This window comes from Gopherus flavomarginatus, chromosome 15, assembly GCF_025201925.1.
Source record: "Gopherus flavomarginatus isolate rGopFla2 chromosome 15, rGopFla2.mat.asm, whole genome shotgun sequence".
NCBI lineage: Eukaryota > Metazoa > Chordata > Testudines > Testudinidae > Gopherus > Gopherus flavomarginatus.
The window spans coordinates 11,546,885-11,563,711 of NC_066631.1; the positions used below are offsets into that span (position 1 = coordinate 11,546,885).

At 41.3% G+C, this 16,827-nt stretch overlaps 1 protein-coding gene across 2 annotated transcripts in view; it reads right to left on the reverse strand.

The window, feature by feature from the left end:
- Positions 1-16,827, reverse strand: part of SPPL3 (signal peptide peptidase like 3) — a 149,641-nt gene that overhangs the window by 70,561 nt on the left and 62,253 nt on the right. The window lies entirely within an intron of this gene.

The window sequence follows — 16,827 nt, forward strand, 5'->3', positions numbered from 1 at the left end:
TTTCTTCCATAATACACTCAGATTTGAACCAAGTATTGTTTTTAAATAAAGTTTATTTCACTACAGTGAAATGAAAAACAATTCTATATGAATACTGGAATAACCCTTACATAAGCCTATCAAAGCATTGCAGCAGAGAATAGCACAGTGACCTGTTGATTCTAGGTGGTAAGCAGTAACCATGAAGATATTTTCATCCTGCATACAGCAGTGTTGCAGGTACAGCAGCATTATGTACAGTGGAGTCGCATCATAGACACATTTAATTTACGCAATTTTAACTATACATGCTAGGCAAAAACAGAACAAAAAAGAGAAAAACAAAAATTTAAATACTGTACCTGTAGTGCGGGCGATTCTACCCACCATTCCACTCAATGAGCGTTTGACTATACGTGATTTTCGCCTTACATGCTGACTTCAGAACCTAACCCCTGCGTAAGATGCAACGCCCCTGTATTCCAAGTAGACAGTGGAGTGTTCCCAGCTTCTCTGCATAAGGATTTTTTTTAGGAAGTGTTCCAAAAACAACTCAGATTCAGTACCATATTACTATGATGCCAGTACAATCCACTACCACAGGCGCTTTCAGCAGGGGAGCCCCAAACAGGTCCAAGGGAGTCACAAACATCCTTCCTTTCTTCATTACTTGGTGGGAAGGGGTTCAAAAGCTTTTTTTTCGGTTACATGAAGTCACTATATGAAACACTGAGAACTACACTACAGAACTCAAACAAGGAACTCTCAATGGCTAAGCTACAGATGCAACAACCGCACAGCTACAACACTGCAGCTGTAGCGCCATACTATAGATACTCACTACAGGGACAAATGGAGTTTTCCTGTTGCTGTAGTTAATCCAACTCTCATAGAGGTGGTAGCTAGGTCAACGGATGAATCCCTCCATTGACCTAGCGGTGTCAACACCAGGGCTTACATCAGTAACTGCATCTCTGAATTCACACCCCCATAGCCACCTAGCTAAGGGCTTGGCTACACTTGCGAGTTAGAGCGCATTAAAGCAGTCTTGGGCACCCTAGCTCACTCCCCGTCCACACTGGCAAGGCACATAGAGCACTCTGACTCCAGGGCTAGAGCGCTCCTGGTACTCCACCTCAGCAAGAAGATTAACACTTGGTGCGCATTGGCTGAAGCGCCCGGGCATCAGTGTGAATGAGGTGTTGCATTACTGCACTCTGATCAGCCTCCAGAAATGTCCCATAATCCCCTTAAGTCAAGAGGTCACTCTTGTCTTTGTTTTGAATCACTGCAGAAATGCAGATATGTCATTTGAAAGCTCCATTTCTGACAGCCGGCTGCTTATCTGCTCTGAGACAAAGCAACCGTTAGTGTGGAATGCTGTGTGAGAGAGAGGGAGATGGCGGGGGAGGGGGAAGTTTGCTGTTGTCTGAACTTACAAGACAGCATGCCGACATGCTCTCAGCCCACCAAAAACTTAATTTCTTTCTCTCCCCCCACATACACACAATACACTCCATCAAACACAACCCCCTCCATATGAAAAGCACGTTGCAGTCACTTGCATGCTGGGATAGCTGCCCATAATGCACCATTCCCAATGCCGCTGCAAGTGCTGCAAACGTGGCTACACCAATGCGCAAGCAGCTGTCAGTGTGGACAGACTGCAGCGCTTCCCCTACTGAACTCTCTAAAGGCAGGTTTAACTCACAGCACTCTACATTTGCATGCCCTTGAGGCTAAATACCGTCTGATCCCACTAGAATTTCCCTTCTTCACATAGCCTGGAGACATGGAATGTTAAAGAGTATTGTTCAAGCCTGTGTATAGAAATGCTTCCTGAAACCTGACATCTTAAGTGTTGGTCAGTTTGCTAATGGATTAAAACCCTTGACCCCGAGACAAGAATTTTTAATCACTTAATCTAGACCCAGAATAAGGATCTGCAGTAAGTGGGGAAATTACAGAGAGAGTCATTTTATAATCTACATAGCTTTTTGGACACGACTCAAAATTCCAGAAATCTGCAAACTTATTTATATTTGGAACAGACATCTAAATGACAATCTAATTTAGCCAGTGCAGGAGTCAGGTTATTATGAATACATATGTAAATGTTAACCAGGTCACAACTGGAGCCATATCACTGGCATGCCAAACAAAGTTGTGTTAAACATTTTTTTCAAAGAAGGATGCAAGCAGGAAAAGTAATAGGAAGTCTGAGGCCATGTCTACACTTACAGTTTTGCAGCGCTGGTAGTTACAGCTGTGTTCGTACAGCTGTGTAGGGCCAGCGCTGCAGTGTGGCCACATCTGCAGCACTTGCAGCGCTGTTGGGAGTGGTGCATTGTGGGCAGCTATCCCAGCATTCAAGTGGCTGCAACGTGCTTTTCAAAAGAGGGGGATGGGGTGGAATGTGACAGGGAGCGTGGAGGAGACGGACAGAATGGATTTTTGAAGTTGACATTGTTCTCAGCTCCCTGCCTTGCAAGTTCTAAGGACTGGAAGATACACAGTGCCTACCTTCAATCATTTTAAAAGTTCTAACTCCCTTCCCCCACTCCTCTCTCATTCATTAAATGCAAATTATGTACTGCTAAATACCCGTCAGACCAGATAAGCAACTGCTCAACACGACTTCCCCCTCCCCCTCTGCCGTGTGAGTGTGCTGTTTCTCTCTTCAAGCAAACAGCTGTGAACATTCCAAAGTAATTCCCCTGCCTGCCTCCGCTCGCTCAGCAAACAGGAGCTGTGTTTGTTTTTTAAATAAGCAGTTTGGCTGAACTCCGAGCTCTTCCTTTCTTCCGGTTTGTTGTGGACAGGAATTCTGGGATACCTCCTTATACCCCGGAGGTCAATAAAAGCACTGGTGGGCGTCCACACTTGCTGACCAGCGCTGGATCACCAGCGCTGGAATCCCTACACCCGAGGCTCGACCGGGTGTACAGCCAGCGCTGCAACCAGGGAGTTGCAGCACTGGCTGTGCTTTGCAAGTGTGGCCACATCCTAGAGTTGCAGCACTGTAACCCCCTCACCAGCGCTGCAACTCTCTAGTGTAGCCATGGCCTGAGAGAAATTGTCAACTTTATGCAATGGCCTTCATCCCAGAGTTTTCACTGAATGTCTACCAGGAATGTAAGTCACATTAACTAAACGATTAGCAGTCAGAACAGTAGTAGAGGATTATACATACAAAATACATGGTTTTAAAACAGAAGTTATCCCTTGACTTAAAATATCCATTGAAAAAGCACTTTGTAGTACTTGTTACAAGGCTGTCCAGAATGGAAAGGTGAGCTCTTTCCTGGTTCCTGCTCTCATTCAGAAAACTAGCTGCTGAACAAAGTTAGCTAACAGGTTTCTGAAGGTTCCGGTTTAGTACTGCAGTTCGTTACTCAGCTGTACACCAAATGAAAAACATTGCCCCAGCCCATGTCCAGTGTTAGATTTATGTGCAAAAAATAGTGCTCAGAAAAGTACCACAAGCTCTTCTGGTGAGGTTCAATGCTTAATAAGATTCTTTTGCTACCATACCTCCAACTGAACATACGTTCTGGAAGGTGGGTTTTAAAGAATACTTAACCAGGCTAGCAGGAGCCCTGAAAATAAACTTAAGATCACTGATTTTGCCAAAAAATCTAATGGATAAAGCATTTCAAAAGCTGATGTTATCAGGTCATTACCAAATCCATAATTCAATTTAATACTCTCCATCAACTCTACTTTCCCATCTGCAGACAGAAAACCACCCAAAAGTTTTCTTTAGGACTGAAGACCATATTCTGAACTTCCAGTTTTGCAGGGCCACTGCTGATTTTAATAACTGGTCCGCCATCAGACATCTGTATTCTAGCTGATTTAAGGCAAGTGCTTACAACACAGAGCCTGCTAAATGCATGCCAAGACAGAGACACAGCAAGCACTGTTCTACAACATTCTGTGTGTCAGCCTTCTAGCTACACAATGAGAGTATTCTTGTCTACACAACAATCCAAGCAGCCAGCTCTTTAGCCTGGCACAGAGAGCTCCATAGATGTTTACCTACAGAACAATTCCAGGAATACTGAGCTATTCAGCCACACAACCACTTCCACTCTCCTCAAACACTAAGTGTGGAAAGCATGTACCATAGTACAAGCTACAGCAGGCAGTCCAAGCAACTTTTCCCCCCCATTCTGGACAAAAGTGAATAACCTCTATATCCCAGTAATACATACACACACTTTTTGCTCTGCTAGATAATATGTTGACCAACTAATAAAGCGTCTCAACAGCAAACCTAACGTCGTTAAACTGCAGAGATCACTTACAAGCTCTTGGCCTCCCACTCAGCAATCCGGGGTCCAAAGCATTTCTCTCTTTTCCTTCTCTCTCTATGATAATGTAGCATCATTCATTTGGCTTCCCCTAACCAGACCACTTGGGAGCTTCCAACAAAGGCTTCCTTCAACACTAATTCCTACTCATTCTAGCAACATGTACAATTTCTTTAATTCCTCAGACTACCCACTTGAATGCTATTCTTTCTAAGGCTTTGTCTACACTACAAAGTTTTGTCAGCAAAAACAAATGGATGCATACACACTGCAATGCAACTTTTGGCGGCAAAAATGCACTGTTTTGGTGACAAAAGATGAGAGAGAGAGAGAGAAGGCTTTTTGTGCAAAATTTTTGTCAGCCAAGCACCAGTGTAGACATCATGCTTGATTTTATCACTTTAATTGGCCTCCAGGAGGTGTCCCACAATGCTCATCCTGACCGCTCACACTGTCGATGCTAGTCCCCAAGTGTGGACACACACTGCTGGCAAAGGGAGTGAGTGTGAACATGAAATATCAATTTTTATTATAGTGCTTTTTGAGTGTTGACATAACTTTTGTCGACAAAACTCTGTAGTGTAGACAAGTCCTAATTTCCTTCCAGAGGCTCATCCTCCATTGTGACAGCCATAAGGACATATCCCTTTATACTTCCCCCAACCTTATACCTTTGATTCTTACATTGCTGCCACTCTCTCCAGCTAATGATTTTAAAAGGAATTCCACAAAAACTGGTCAACACTGCTTCCAGACTGATGGAAAAAGTCACTTAAGGAAATGCCTTGCATTGCCTCTCCTATCAATTTGCCATCTGTGTTGAGTGATGTGTCTCTGCAGCACACTCAATCCACAATAGACCAAAGAAGAAGGCACCAGGACCATGAATCAAATCTAGCTTTCTTGAACAACAGCACAGAACACTAGCTACTAAGCAGCCTCTATATCTCAGAGACAGTGTAACTAAATCCAACGAAAAACCTCATCCCACAAAGCAATGACACCAGCAGTAAATGCCACTGCTCTGGTCTTACACCTCCATGGACAAACAGGATTTTGAGAGAAAGAGAAGGAAAAGAATGCATATTGAATGGCAGTGCCTTTAGATATCAACTGCCCTCACACAGGGCCCCTTATACCCAGCAACAGAAAAGTTTGGCCATATCCCCATTGTGTTCTCTCCTTTCATGCATTTATAGTATGCATAACTGAATATAATCAATACAGCAGCAATGGAAGGAAAACGACCATCTTAAATAGTATCCTTTCAGAAGCAGAGGCCAGCTGCAGTTCACCAAAACACATGTAAAAACAGAAACTGGTAACTTATTTTAATAGACATTTCTATATCACTCACCATAGTATTGGAGCACCTTTAAGATAAAAGGAGGAAAAATCAAACAATTGTTAAAACAAAGCAGACATAAGAGTGAGGCTAGCCTGTGTTTGTTAAAATGAAATACACAGGCCATTCATTTTGTTTAGAGGAATAGTTGTACAATTTTTAGACTTCTGTGTTAAAGCCTACATCTATATCACTTTGCAACATTGCAATGTTTAGTTTCTGATAAGGTTTCCATTGCCTCTCTCAAGTCCCACTCACTGGATTGGCTTAAAAAAGGTCAGCCTACTCTATAGCACGTGTACATGGGTCAGCATAAGTGCTTCCTGTTAGGCAATTCAGCATCTCAAAAGTATTTATTCAGTATTGTAATAAAAAATTCTAATAAAGAATTAAAATCCTTTTAGTATGTAACAGACAAACCATTTTAAGATACGGCATGCACAGAGATGAAAATCTGAATAGGTGTTTCTCTGCTACTTGTTTAAATAGCTTTACAAAGGACTCAAACAGAATTTATTCCAGTCCAGAGTCTTTATTTCAGACAATGGTATATCCAGCGAGTTCTCAAAATGAACATGATTTGACTTTTAATTGTTGGACAGCTGACTTGCTCATTGACAATCCACTTGCATACGGATAGGTACATGTAAGAAATTGCAATTGTTCAGACATGCCCTGGTCTCATTTAATATAACCACTCACATGGTAAAGAGATAATTGTTTCCTGAGTCATAGATTAAAGAGACCATTCAAAAGAAACCTTAAACTAACCTTGGGGCCTAGTATCGGTTACTAACGTGTGGACATTGTCTAGGCTCAAGATTTACAAGAGAGTTCAAATTCCTGAAATCATTTCATTTTTCACTGGGTCTTAGTTTCTAGAGCTCTCCAGTACTAGGTAGGTTCCATTATCGATCCTCAACCATGAAAGAATAGATAGGCCCCTTTTAGTTCAGCTCACTAGCCCATTCCAACTTCTGGGGGAAAAATGGCTATGCGTGAAGCAGCTTCACAAAGCTTTACACACCCTTCAACGCATACTAAAGGCCTTACTTCATTCAACAAAAATGGTGTTCCACAGCCACACTTACGAGACACCACTTTTATCACCTGATCTACTTGACCTTACTGCTGGGGAAGTGACAACTATCCATATCTTGCCAAGTCATCCAGTAGGTTACCCGGGGAAGATTTGTCCTACTGTCAAAAGTAAATGGAGAGCTGGGAAGGAGAAACTCAGTTAAACCTCTGCCCAAACCCTCCCCCAGGGCTCTCCTCCCTTTTGATGAAAAGGTCTTGTGTATTTACAAGCACTAGAGGAGATGAAGCATCACTTTACTATTGCACTTGCCACTCGTGATTTTTTGAACTTGCAAAACATGAGAAGGCGGCAGTTTATTATGGGTTGCATCTCAGCAGATGGGCAATTCTTTCAAAAAAAATCCTCATCTGGAAATCTAGAATCTGATACTGAGATCCACCAATGGTGGAAAAAAAATTTTTACTGCTAGAGTTTAAGACCTAAAAAGCTATTTTACTGTGTAGACTACACTGAAGATTATCTTCTCTCTAGGTCACATGGCAGCAAACAGACTATCCAAAAATCTTGGTGTGCTGGCTTCTTGCCTTGGGCTGTCAAAGGAGAATCTTGCACTCCAGATCAGAATTTTCAATATTTTTTCACAATTACCATACAATATGCTGAACTCAAAGCTAACCTACCATCAGTATCACCACAACTGGCCTAAAGCATAAACATACTTTGTCCACATCAAAAGATGAGCTTTTTACCAGGGATGTGTTTTCATCAGTATGAATTTTTTCAGTTTCTCTATCCTCACCCTATTTCTCAACACTCTGCATAATATCACTTCATTTAAGGAAGTTACAAAATAAAGTTTCACATGCAGTGGGTGGTGTTCTACATTTTAGAAGAAAACTGCTTAATGCAGGTTCGCCGCTCCAGGGCAATGGGAGCTGCGGGAAGCAGTGCGGGCCGAGGGATGTGCTGGCTGCCGCTTCCCGTCATCCGCATTGGCCTAGAGCGGTGAACCGTGGCCAGTGGAAGCTGCAATTGGCCGAACCTGCGGACGTGGCAGGTAAACAAACCAGCCTGGCCTGCCAGTGTGCTTACCCTGGTGGGCCACGTGCCAGAAGTTGCCGATCTCCAGCGTAATGTATTGGTAACACTTAAGACAAACATCAGTTTTACTCTGAGGACGAGTATACCATTCAGGAAAAAAAGGTTTGGTTTTTGTTTGTTTGTTTTCGTGGGGGGCACGGGGTGGTGGGGTTGGTTTTTCAAGTATAAACGTACGCTAGTAATGCCCAACAGTCCCAGTCAAAACTAGAGCCTCTTTCCTGGATGCAGTACAAACACTCTGGATGACTTACAGTCTAGTCTAAGGGTATATCTTCATAGCATAGTTAATTTGAACTCCTACCTAGTGTTTCCCTAACAATCCTCCTGACTACACCCAAACCCTGTGACCAGAGTTTGTTAGTACTTTCAACATTGAGCAGATAGCTTATCTGGGGCTGTAGGCTAAAACCCAAGTGAGGCTTTCACCTGCCCAACATGTAGTAAGGATGCAGATTAAGTCACCTGTGTGCTGGTAGTCCTCCAGTGTCTTCCCCAAATTTGCTCTTGCCCACCCTCCCAGAAGGATAGACAATTTCTCCTATAATTCATTTAAAAGGATTAGCACTAGTCTTATTATTGCAGCACGGGATATGCCCTTAGAAGAACTAGTGAGATATACAGACAAATGCCACACAAGTGAAGAGACACTTCGTAGCGTGAATATTCACATCCAGGTTAGACTAACTTGGGTGCCAATCACTCAAGTTAATTCTGCAGTGAAGACATATCCTAAAAGATTAAGTCAGGTGCAAAACTTGGAAACAGCTAGTAAGTGCTCATACATTGCACTGGCACTTCTCTAAAGCTTACTCTCCAGAAACTCAGCTTCCATTTAAAAACATATTTATAGCTGTCACGGTTATAGAGAAAACCTCAAAAACATGAACAAAGGGTCACCAATGCAGAATTGAGTCTGCAACAATAGACCCAAAATGTATGAAGTGTCAAATTCATCTCCATGAAACGTTACCTCTTATGCTCAGTGACAGTTTAACTATTAACTATTTTATTCCTCACGTAAGGAACAAGGACGAGAATTACACATCTGGATAATTTATTCTGAGTGACATCTCATTTTGGTGCCACAACTGTGCCCCATTTGGGAGATACCACTTCAGAACCCCATCAAGAAGAGGCAAGCCCAAAGAGCTTAACAGCCCATCGGCATATTCAAGCTCCACCAAGGGGTAGCCCATCAAGGTGCCCAGGGGAGCCAAGCAACACACACCATCCTATTTTGAATATCTGCACAATTTACCATGAGTAGTTTTATTTTGGGTTCACATGGGTGGGGCTCACTTTGTGGGTGAAACTTGGAAAACTACCACTTCTTTTCAAACTGACTCCTGATCAATTGTGTCTTACTTTGCTTCAGAAGCTCAGGGTAAGTGCATATAAGAGCTTGTAACTGGGCTTGCCACTGCACTACAGCTAAATCTGAACACTTGTAGCTACAGTCACGTTTTTCAAAAAGAGAGACATGACACCCATAGCACTAAACATTTAATCCAAATAAATATTTTTTCCTGTTAGACTCTAAAGGAATTTGGAGTAGTCTGCTTGTCTTTCCCATGAATCACATTAACAAAATAAGTCTGTCAGCGTACTCAGACAAAAAACCTTAACTGCACATGGCTGTTAAATCTGGACAGCTTACAGCAGCCAGAAGATTTGAGAAACAAAGTTCACAGTATCAGAAGTGTCTCTCAGATTTCTCCTTATTCACAAAAGGCTTCCCCCACTGAAAATGAAAACTGATTTTCCCATCGAGCTTTGGTTAGGACTCACTGAACAGAAACATTTTGAAGTAAAAATGAGGATTTACTGCATTGCATTAATTTACAAGAAGTTAATCTGTTTGACTTGAGATTTACATAGCACTAGAGACTGCACAGAAATATTTAGACAGACCATTCCAAAATCCAATACCCTCCTCATCTTTCAGTAGGAAAATAAATCCTGGAAATCATGGCCACATCTGAATGCCTGGCTACTGACTAAGCTCTTAAAGACACACCACTTTCCATGATCAGTGAAATATTCAGCAAAGCATTCAGAGAAACCCTTACAGACAAAAAACTGTTGCTGGTGCTGCCATTTGAGCTACCTCCTCTGGTTTACCCAACTGTTTGCCAACAGAGCAAATAAATGACATGTTAAACAATGTTTAAGAATTACAGCAGCTGGAAATGTTCCAAATTTCATGTTCTGTTTTCAACACCCACTATAATGCAGGAATGAAAGCACAAAGAAGATTAACTTCTAACCACTGCATGAAAGGATCAGAATATCTGATTCATGTTATCAAGGGGATCACCTCTCTCAAACAGTGTAGAATGACATGCCACCACTTTAAAACCAGTCACATGCCAGGTGCAAGTTCTTTACTCTCTAACAAATACTACATAAATGATTACACATAACCAAGCTGCTCCTGAAGGAAGAATGGAATCAATGGATACTGAAGAGAATACATCTTTGAACTAATTCTCCTGGGGCACATGCAATCAATGGGAAATAAGTTCCCAATCCAAAAATAAAAAGCACAATTGAAAGAGTTAAACTGCAATAATTTAAGAGCTGCAGGATAAAACTCATAAGAAATATACATTTTTATACTTCACATTATAAATATATATATAAATAAATGTGAATCTGGACATAAGTTTCATGTCTTCCCCACACAAGCTGACCAGGGCTTCTGAGTTTTAGACAAATAAAGACCTGGGGATTTTCCTTCCTTTCTTTCTCTGAACAAAGGACAATTCAGTTACAGATCAAAAACAATTCACTCCACTAGCACTCAACACAATATCACCTCCAAGCAGAAATTAAAGTCCTACTCCACAGTCCTAGGCTCTGAAGTAGTACATTTCCTATGTTGATTTCTTAGCAGTTTTGTGGTTTTTTTAACTGCTTTGTTTACTGGTATCTGTTACTCTGTACATCTTGAATATGGCACGAGCCTGGCTCAAAATCTATAACTCCTCCTCACTTCAAGTCCTCCCAGTTAACATTGTTTTTTTGTTATGTTGCTGATCAATTAGACTAGAGAACATGCTCGTTTAAAGTTATGCAATGCTCCCTTATAACACTGTCTGGCAGCTGCCTGCTTTGTCCACTTTTTGAAGAAAGAGCAGCCCATTGGAGCTAGCTGGTGAAGGCATGGAACCAGGTTGGACTGGCAGCCCCTCTATTAGCCCCCTGTTCCCCTAAGTGCCCTGTGCAGCAGCTGCTCAGCAGGCTATCATAGCGAGCAGTTGCAGTTGTCCCTTCCCCCACTACCGTGTGCTGCTCCTGCCCTCTGCCTTGGAGCTGCTCTCTCTCTCACACACATGCACGTGCGCACACACTATTATCTTTTGTCTGGTGAAAAAAATTTCCCTGGAACCTAATCCTCCGTATTTACATTAATTCTTATGGGGAAATTGGATTCACTTAACACTGTTTTCCTTAAAGTCGCATTTTTCAGGAACATAACTACAACATTAAGCAAGGAGTTACTGTATATCTATTTTAATGTGGTTAAACTGTGATTACTGGGCTTTCCGCTGTTCTACAGAATCCGTTCTTCAGTACAGAACTGTGCTCCAGAACTTAACGTTTCACTTTCAAAAAACTGTTTTGAGCCTTTACTGATAATGAAGAAAACATTCAAATTTCAGTGTAAGGCAATGCAGTGATGTCTTCAATAAGTGCGCAGCAGTAACTGAAGACAAGTGAACCTCATTTCATTTCATTTCAATGAGTTACGAACAAAGCAGAATACGGTAACAGCATAAAATATATATTTAATATAAAAACAGAGGCTGGCTATTGTACTAATGTACTACCGATGTTCATATTTTAACTAAAAAGTCTACAGTTTTTAATTTAAATGAATCTGACAAAGAATGTTCGAACTGCCACAGAAATTAGGCGCAATTTGCTGCTGAGTGCATGGGGCCTTGGGTTATACTCTTAAAAGTAGTTGTACTTCAGCTGAAGAAGAGAAAGTTTAAACTCTAAAGGGGTTTAACTTGAGGTTTTATTTTAAACCAGTTGAGTTAAATTAGCGCAAAAAGGTGAATAAACACTTCCATCAAGTCTACACTACACTCTTTGGCCAGCTTAGCTATGTCAGTCAGAAGCGTGATGAGGTGCGATGTGACCAACACCACCGGTGTATATACAGCTGTACTAGCAAAATGAACTTTTGCCAGCACAGTTTATTTCATTGATGGAAGGTCAGCACAAGAACAAGTTATTCTGGCAAAAGCAGCTTTGCCTGCACAAGTTCCATCCATACTGTGAACACTTTGCCAGCATACTGATATAGGTAAATTGGCAAAGTACTCCTCCCATGGACCCAGCCTTATTTTGATTTAACTTAAGGCAATTAGGAATCAACTTAAGTTAAATCAAAATAAGTTACATTCACTCTTACTTCAATTTGTCTACACGTGGATTTGCACTGGTGTAATTAAATTGGGATAAAAACAGACTGAAGTTAAGCCAGGGTAATTTTGGTACAACCAACATCTTGTATATTACAGCTTTTCAGCCTAGTTTTAAGCAAGGGAAAAAAGCCTCAGATAAGGACCAGCTCACACTTCAGATGTCACCAAGTTACATGAGCTCTGAAGTCTAAGTGTGTGCAGTGTCCAAAAGCCTACCTTTTGAGGAAGACAGAATAAGTATTTTTTTTACCTCTTAGGTGAACTTAACGTACAATAGCATTTGAGGGCTATTAGAAAACAATAAAAAACCTTTGAAGGTCACCTTAAACTGTAAAACTAAAATCTAACCAAAACCTCAAGCAACATGCTAACTTGGGACTTCGTCTACTAATAATCCCAAAGACAAACCATCTTCTGTCTAAAAAACAGTTCCCAAAAGTTTAGCTTTTGCTATCAGGGCACTGAAGGGAAAAGGGAAGGCATGTTAAAAAAAAAAAAATCTTCAGACACATTTACTGAATCAAATCAGCAGTTTCAGAACTGTCTCATACTACAAAGATATCTTGCACAGCTCCAAGGCTAGAGAGTTCAAAAACTCCATCCTATCTGAAAAATTGACCACAGGGGCTAAACATATTACACGTGACCTTGGTGGATCATGTTTTTTCTGGCTGGCTCAGAACAAGCTGGCCTTTCATCAAGCAAGATGTTTCAACACTCCTCCAGATTTGTTAGCATTTCAGAAACAAGGCCACTACAAAATCTACTCATCAGACTAACAGCTGTCTATTTGCTATTGATATCAAATTAAATTAAGAAATTAGCTGGAACTTGGAACAGTTTGAAATGTTTACTCCAGTTGCTGCAGCAATCTAAAGAGACTGCAGATGCTATTTGTTCAATATAAGCTACCTCACACAGAAACCACAGAGTTTCAGTCTCTTTTCCTGGGAAGGTGGGAGTATGATGTGACTGTCTCAGTTACAAGGCAGGCTGCACCTCTGAGCCCTCCCTGGTTTTTATTAGTGCACTCCACCAAGTGATAGGCCTTTATATTTCCCAGGATGGAACTGCAGTTCTCCCACATTCTTACATCAGGCCGTCAGCTACACTACCCTGCTGCCAACCATGCTTACCCAACAGGTCCAACTGCATTCGGTACTTGCAGTTCTTACCTTTGGGACTCTGTGATCGTTGGTGAATAGAGACCAGGCAGCCTTCTTAAATCAACATACAATTTAATCTTAACAGCTGGAACAAAGCATAAACATCAGAGAGGATTTCATAACAGTCTACACTCATATCTATCTTGACTAAAGACAGAAAAGGTGGATGTAGTAGTTTTTTTGTTTGTGAAAGGGACAGGCTTTTGAGCTACACAGAGCTCTTCTTCAGGTCTGGGAAAGGTACTGAGTGTGTCACAACTAAATACCAGGTGGAACTGATTGTTTAGTGTAAGCATTTTAAGTAATCATATTCCAAGAGATCATTCAAAGTGAATTGGCCTGTTAACACTTCTGCAGTCAGAGGACACCGAAAAAAGGAAGTGTGGGGGGCTTTCAGGGGTTATAGATTGTTTTAATAAGCCATAAATCTAGTGTCTTTATTAAGACCATGATTTGTAGTGTCTAGCAGTTATGAATTTAAGCTCTGAGGCTCATCTTTTGAAGGTGTAGTGCAGCTTTCCTTTGAGGATGAAAACAAAGATCAAATATGGAGTGATCATTTTATGAAAAGTATTCGGCCATGGGTGAGTTGATGTTTTAGCCTTATTTTTTGTGTGAGTTCCTTCGAGAGTGTAGTGATTGTCTGGTTTAACTCACATAGTTATTGGGGCATTTATGCACTGGATGAGGTATACCACATATTGTGATGGACATGTGTAAATCCCATGGATTTTGAAAGGTGAGTTGTGGGGGGGCAGGGAGGAGATACTGATCATCATAGCTGTGGTGGTATGTCTGCAGGTTTTGCAATTGTTATGGCAGGATCTGGTGGGTTCTGATCTTTGGGGAGCTTGCTTCTGATGAGCTTGGCATGGTTGGGGGAGTGTTTGAAGGCCAAAAAAAGATTTTTCAGTATGTGGATCCCATCAAGTCTGGATTCTAACTGTTTTATGATACTCCACATGGGTTCCAGAGTGGGCAGTAAGTGAAAACTAGAAGTGGTACAGTCAGAGTATTTCACCCCACCCATCTGCCACTCGGGATTGAAGCAGGCTCTACAGAGGTATTTTGAGTGCCCTATTCCATAATGCAATCTACTTCTTTGGTGGAGCATCCTTGTTTGGTGAAGGCGATTTTAAATGTGTTAAGGCATATATTCCAGACTTTACTCAGAGTATATTCTGTGGTATCTCAGTGCTCAACTGTAGATAGACTTCTTGGTGTATTAGGGGTGGTTACTGGATCTCTGAAGGTAAACGTGGTGATCTATGAATTTCTCAAGAATACTTGCCTGTAAGGTTCCATTGCTGAATCTTATCTGTATCAGCATCAACTGGTACAATTTCCTGCCACAAAGTGTTTAGAAACAATTTGACTGACGAGTGGTGGTTGTTGAAGTTGTGATGAAAATCTGAAACTGAGTTTAGGTCATATGTCCAGAGGATGAAAATATATCATTGATGTATCTCAGGTATATCACTGGCGTCGTAGTGCATTTGTCCAGAAATTCTTCCTCCATGTGGCCCATAAAGAGGCTGGCATATTAGGGAGCCATCCTAGTGTCCATGGCTTCTCCCATGATTTGGGCAAAGTGTTTATTGTTGAATGTAGAACTGTTATGGGGGAGGATGAAATGGATAAGCTTGGTGATGTATTTGGGGTTTATGTCTGAGTATAGTCCATTGCCCTGTAGATATCTGAGGCAGACAGCAATGCCATCATCTCTTAACTAAAAGCTTACCACCCTCTGGAGGGAAGCCTATGAAGTTCCTCACACTCCCAGTTACTCTAACCTCTGGGGTCTCGGTGTCCATCTGTTTCCCTTAATTGTCTTTCCCAGATTTAGGGAGTATGTCCTCTTAAATCCAGTCAGGGCCTTTGTCGTGCTGTTCCCAAGGTTGGAACACACACACCCCCCTTGACAAACTAGTCAGGTGAGCTCAGCAGAGCATCACAGTTAGAATATCAAAGCAAATGGCTCTTGCATTGTCCCTTAAGCTTTGGTGACTGGCTGGCTAGGTCAAGCTATTGTACTTTTTCCTGCTTGTTTTTCCAACAGCCTGCTATTAAACTAACCTAACATTCACATAGGAAAAATTTCAATTTCTAACCCAACACAAGCCACACAGTTAACATCCGAATAACCAGGTCAACATACTGTATTTATTGTTACAGAATTACAGGGACTACACAGATGTACCTTTTATAATTAAAAGGATAGTGTTATCAAAGTATGGCTAAACAAGCAGCCCTGTTATAACAGTCCCCTTCACAAGTTCTCTTCCTCCAATAAGGCCTATGAGTAAGGACAAGATTTTGTCACGGAGGTCATGGAAGTAATGGATTCCATGACTTTCAAAGAAGTCATGGACATTTTCTGCTTCAGCTGTGTCCTGGGGCAACAGAGATGAAGGTCCGAGCCGCCACTAGGGGCAGCGTGGGCCACAGAGCTGTTAGTGCCCCCATCCTGCAGTCATTCTCCCCCTTCCATCCTCCCAAACCCTTATTTTTAGTGGCAGTCAGACAAGCCACAGGCTTCTGTGAATTTTTGTTCATTGCCCATGAGTGGTCTGCGACTTTTACTAAAAATAACCAGGACAAAATCTTAACCTTACATATGAGGTAGCAAATCATCTCATGAAATACCAGGGTTTCCTCAAAAACAGATTGAGAGCCGCTTTTGTCTGTGTCAAAGTTTAGCTTCCACAGCTCCCCAAATGTATGATTTATACTCTCTTTCTAATCTGTTTTCAATCAGCTTGAAATCCTTCCAGATAATAAGAACTGTAACACAAACCCAGAGAAACAATCCATGGTTTTGTTTTCATTGAAAGCTGAACAAACCCAAGGATAATAGCAAGGAAGTATGTAACTGTTTTAAAATAAAGATAACAGGACCAGCACAAACCATCCCAGCCACCTGAAGAATTAACTCTGGACAGAACTCTAGAATTATTTCTCAAACAATCCATAAGTTATCTTCGGCAAACAATTTATGTAATTAATCTCTTTAAAAAAATCACTACAAGTACCCCCAGTCACTCTTTAATGTTTTTCTACATACCTAAATACAGAAAAATAATTAACAATAAGACCCCAACACCACTTGCACACACTTCATGAAGGATATGAAAAAGCTTTGGAACTCTGCAGTATTCCCAATTTAGTAGGAATAAACTAAATCTACTCTCTAACTACATCAAGTGTACTTGACTGACATCAATATCAGCAAAAGATTAAGGCACATGGGACTTTTAAATCACAGACCATCTTTGGAGTACTGCAAGAGGTGCATGTGGGAGAAAGTGAACTTGAAGTTTGTCTATGAGGACAGGCAAGCCCAGGCACGGAAATTTAAAAGCTATTAATATTTTCTTGAAACAGAAAAGTAGATTAAAGAGCAGGAAGATTATATTTTAAATTTGAATAGAATAGGGAG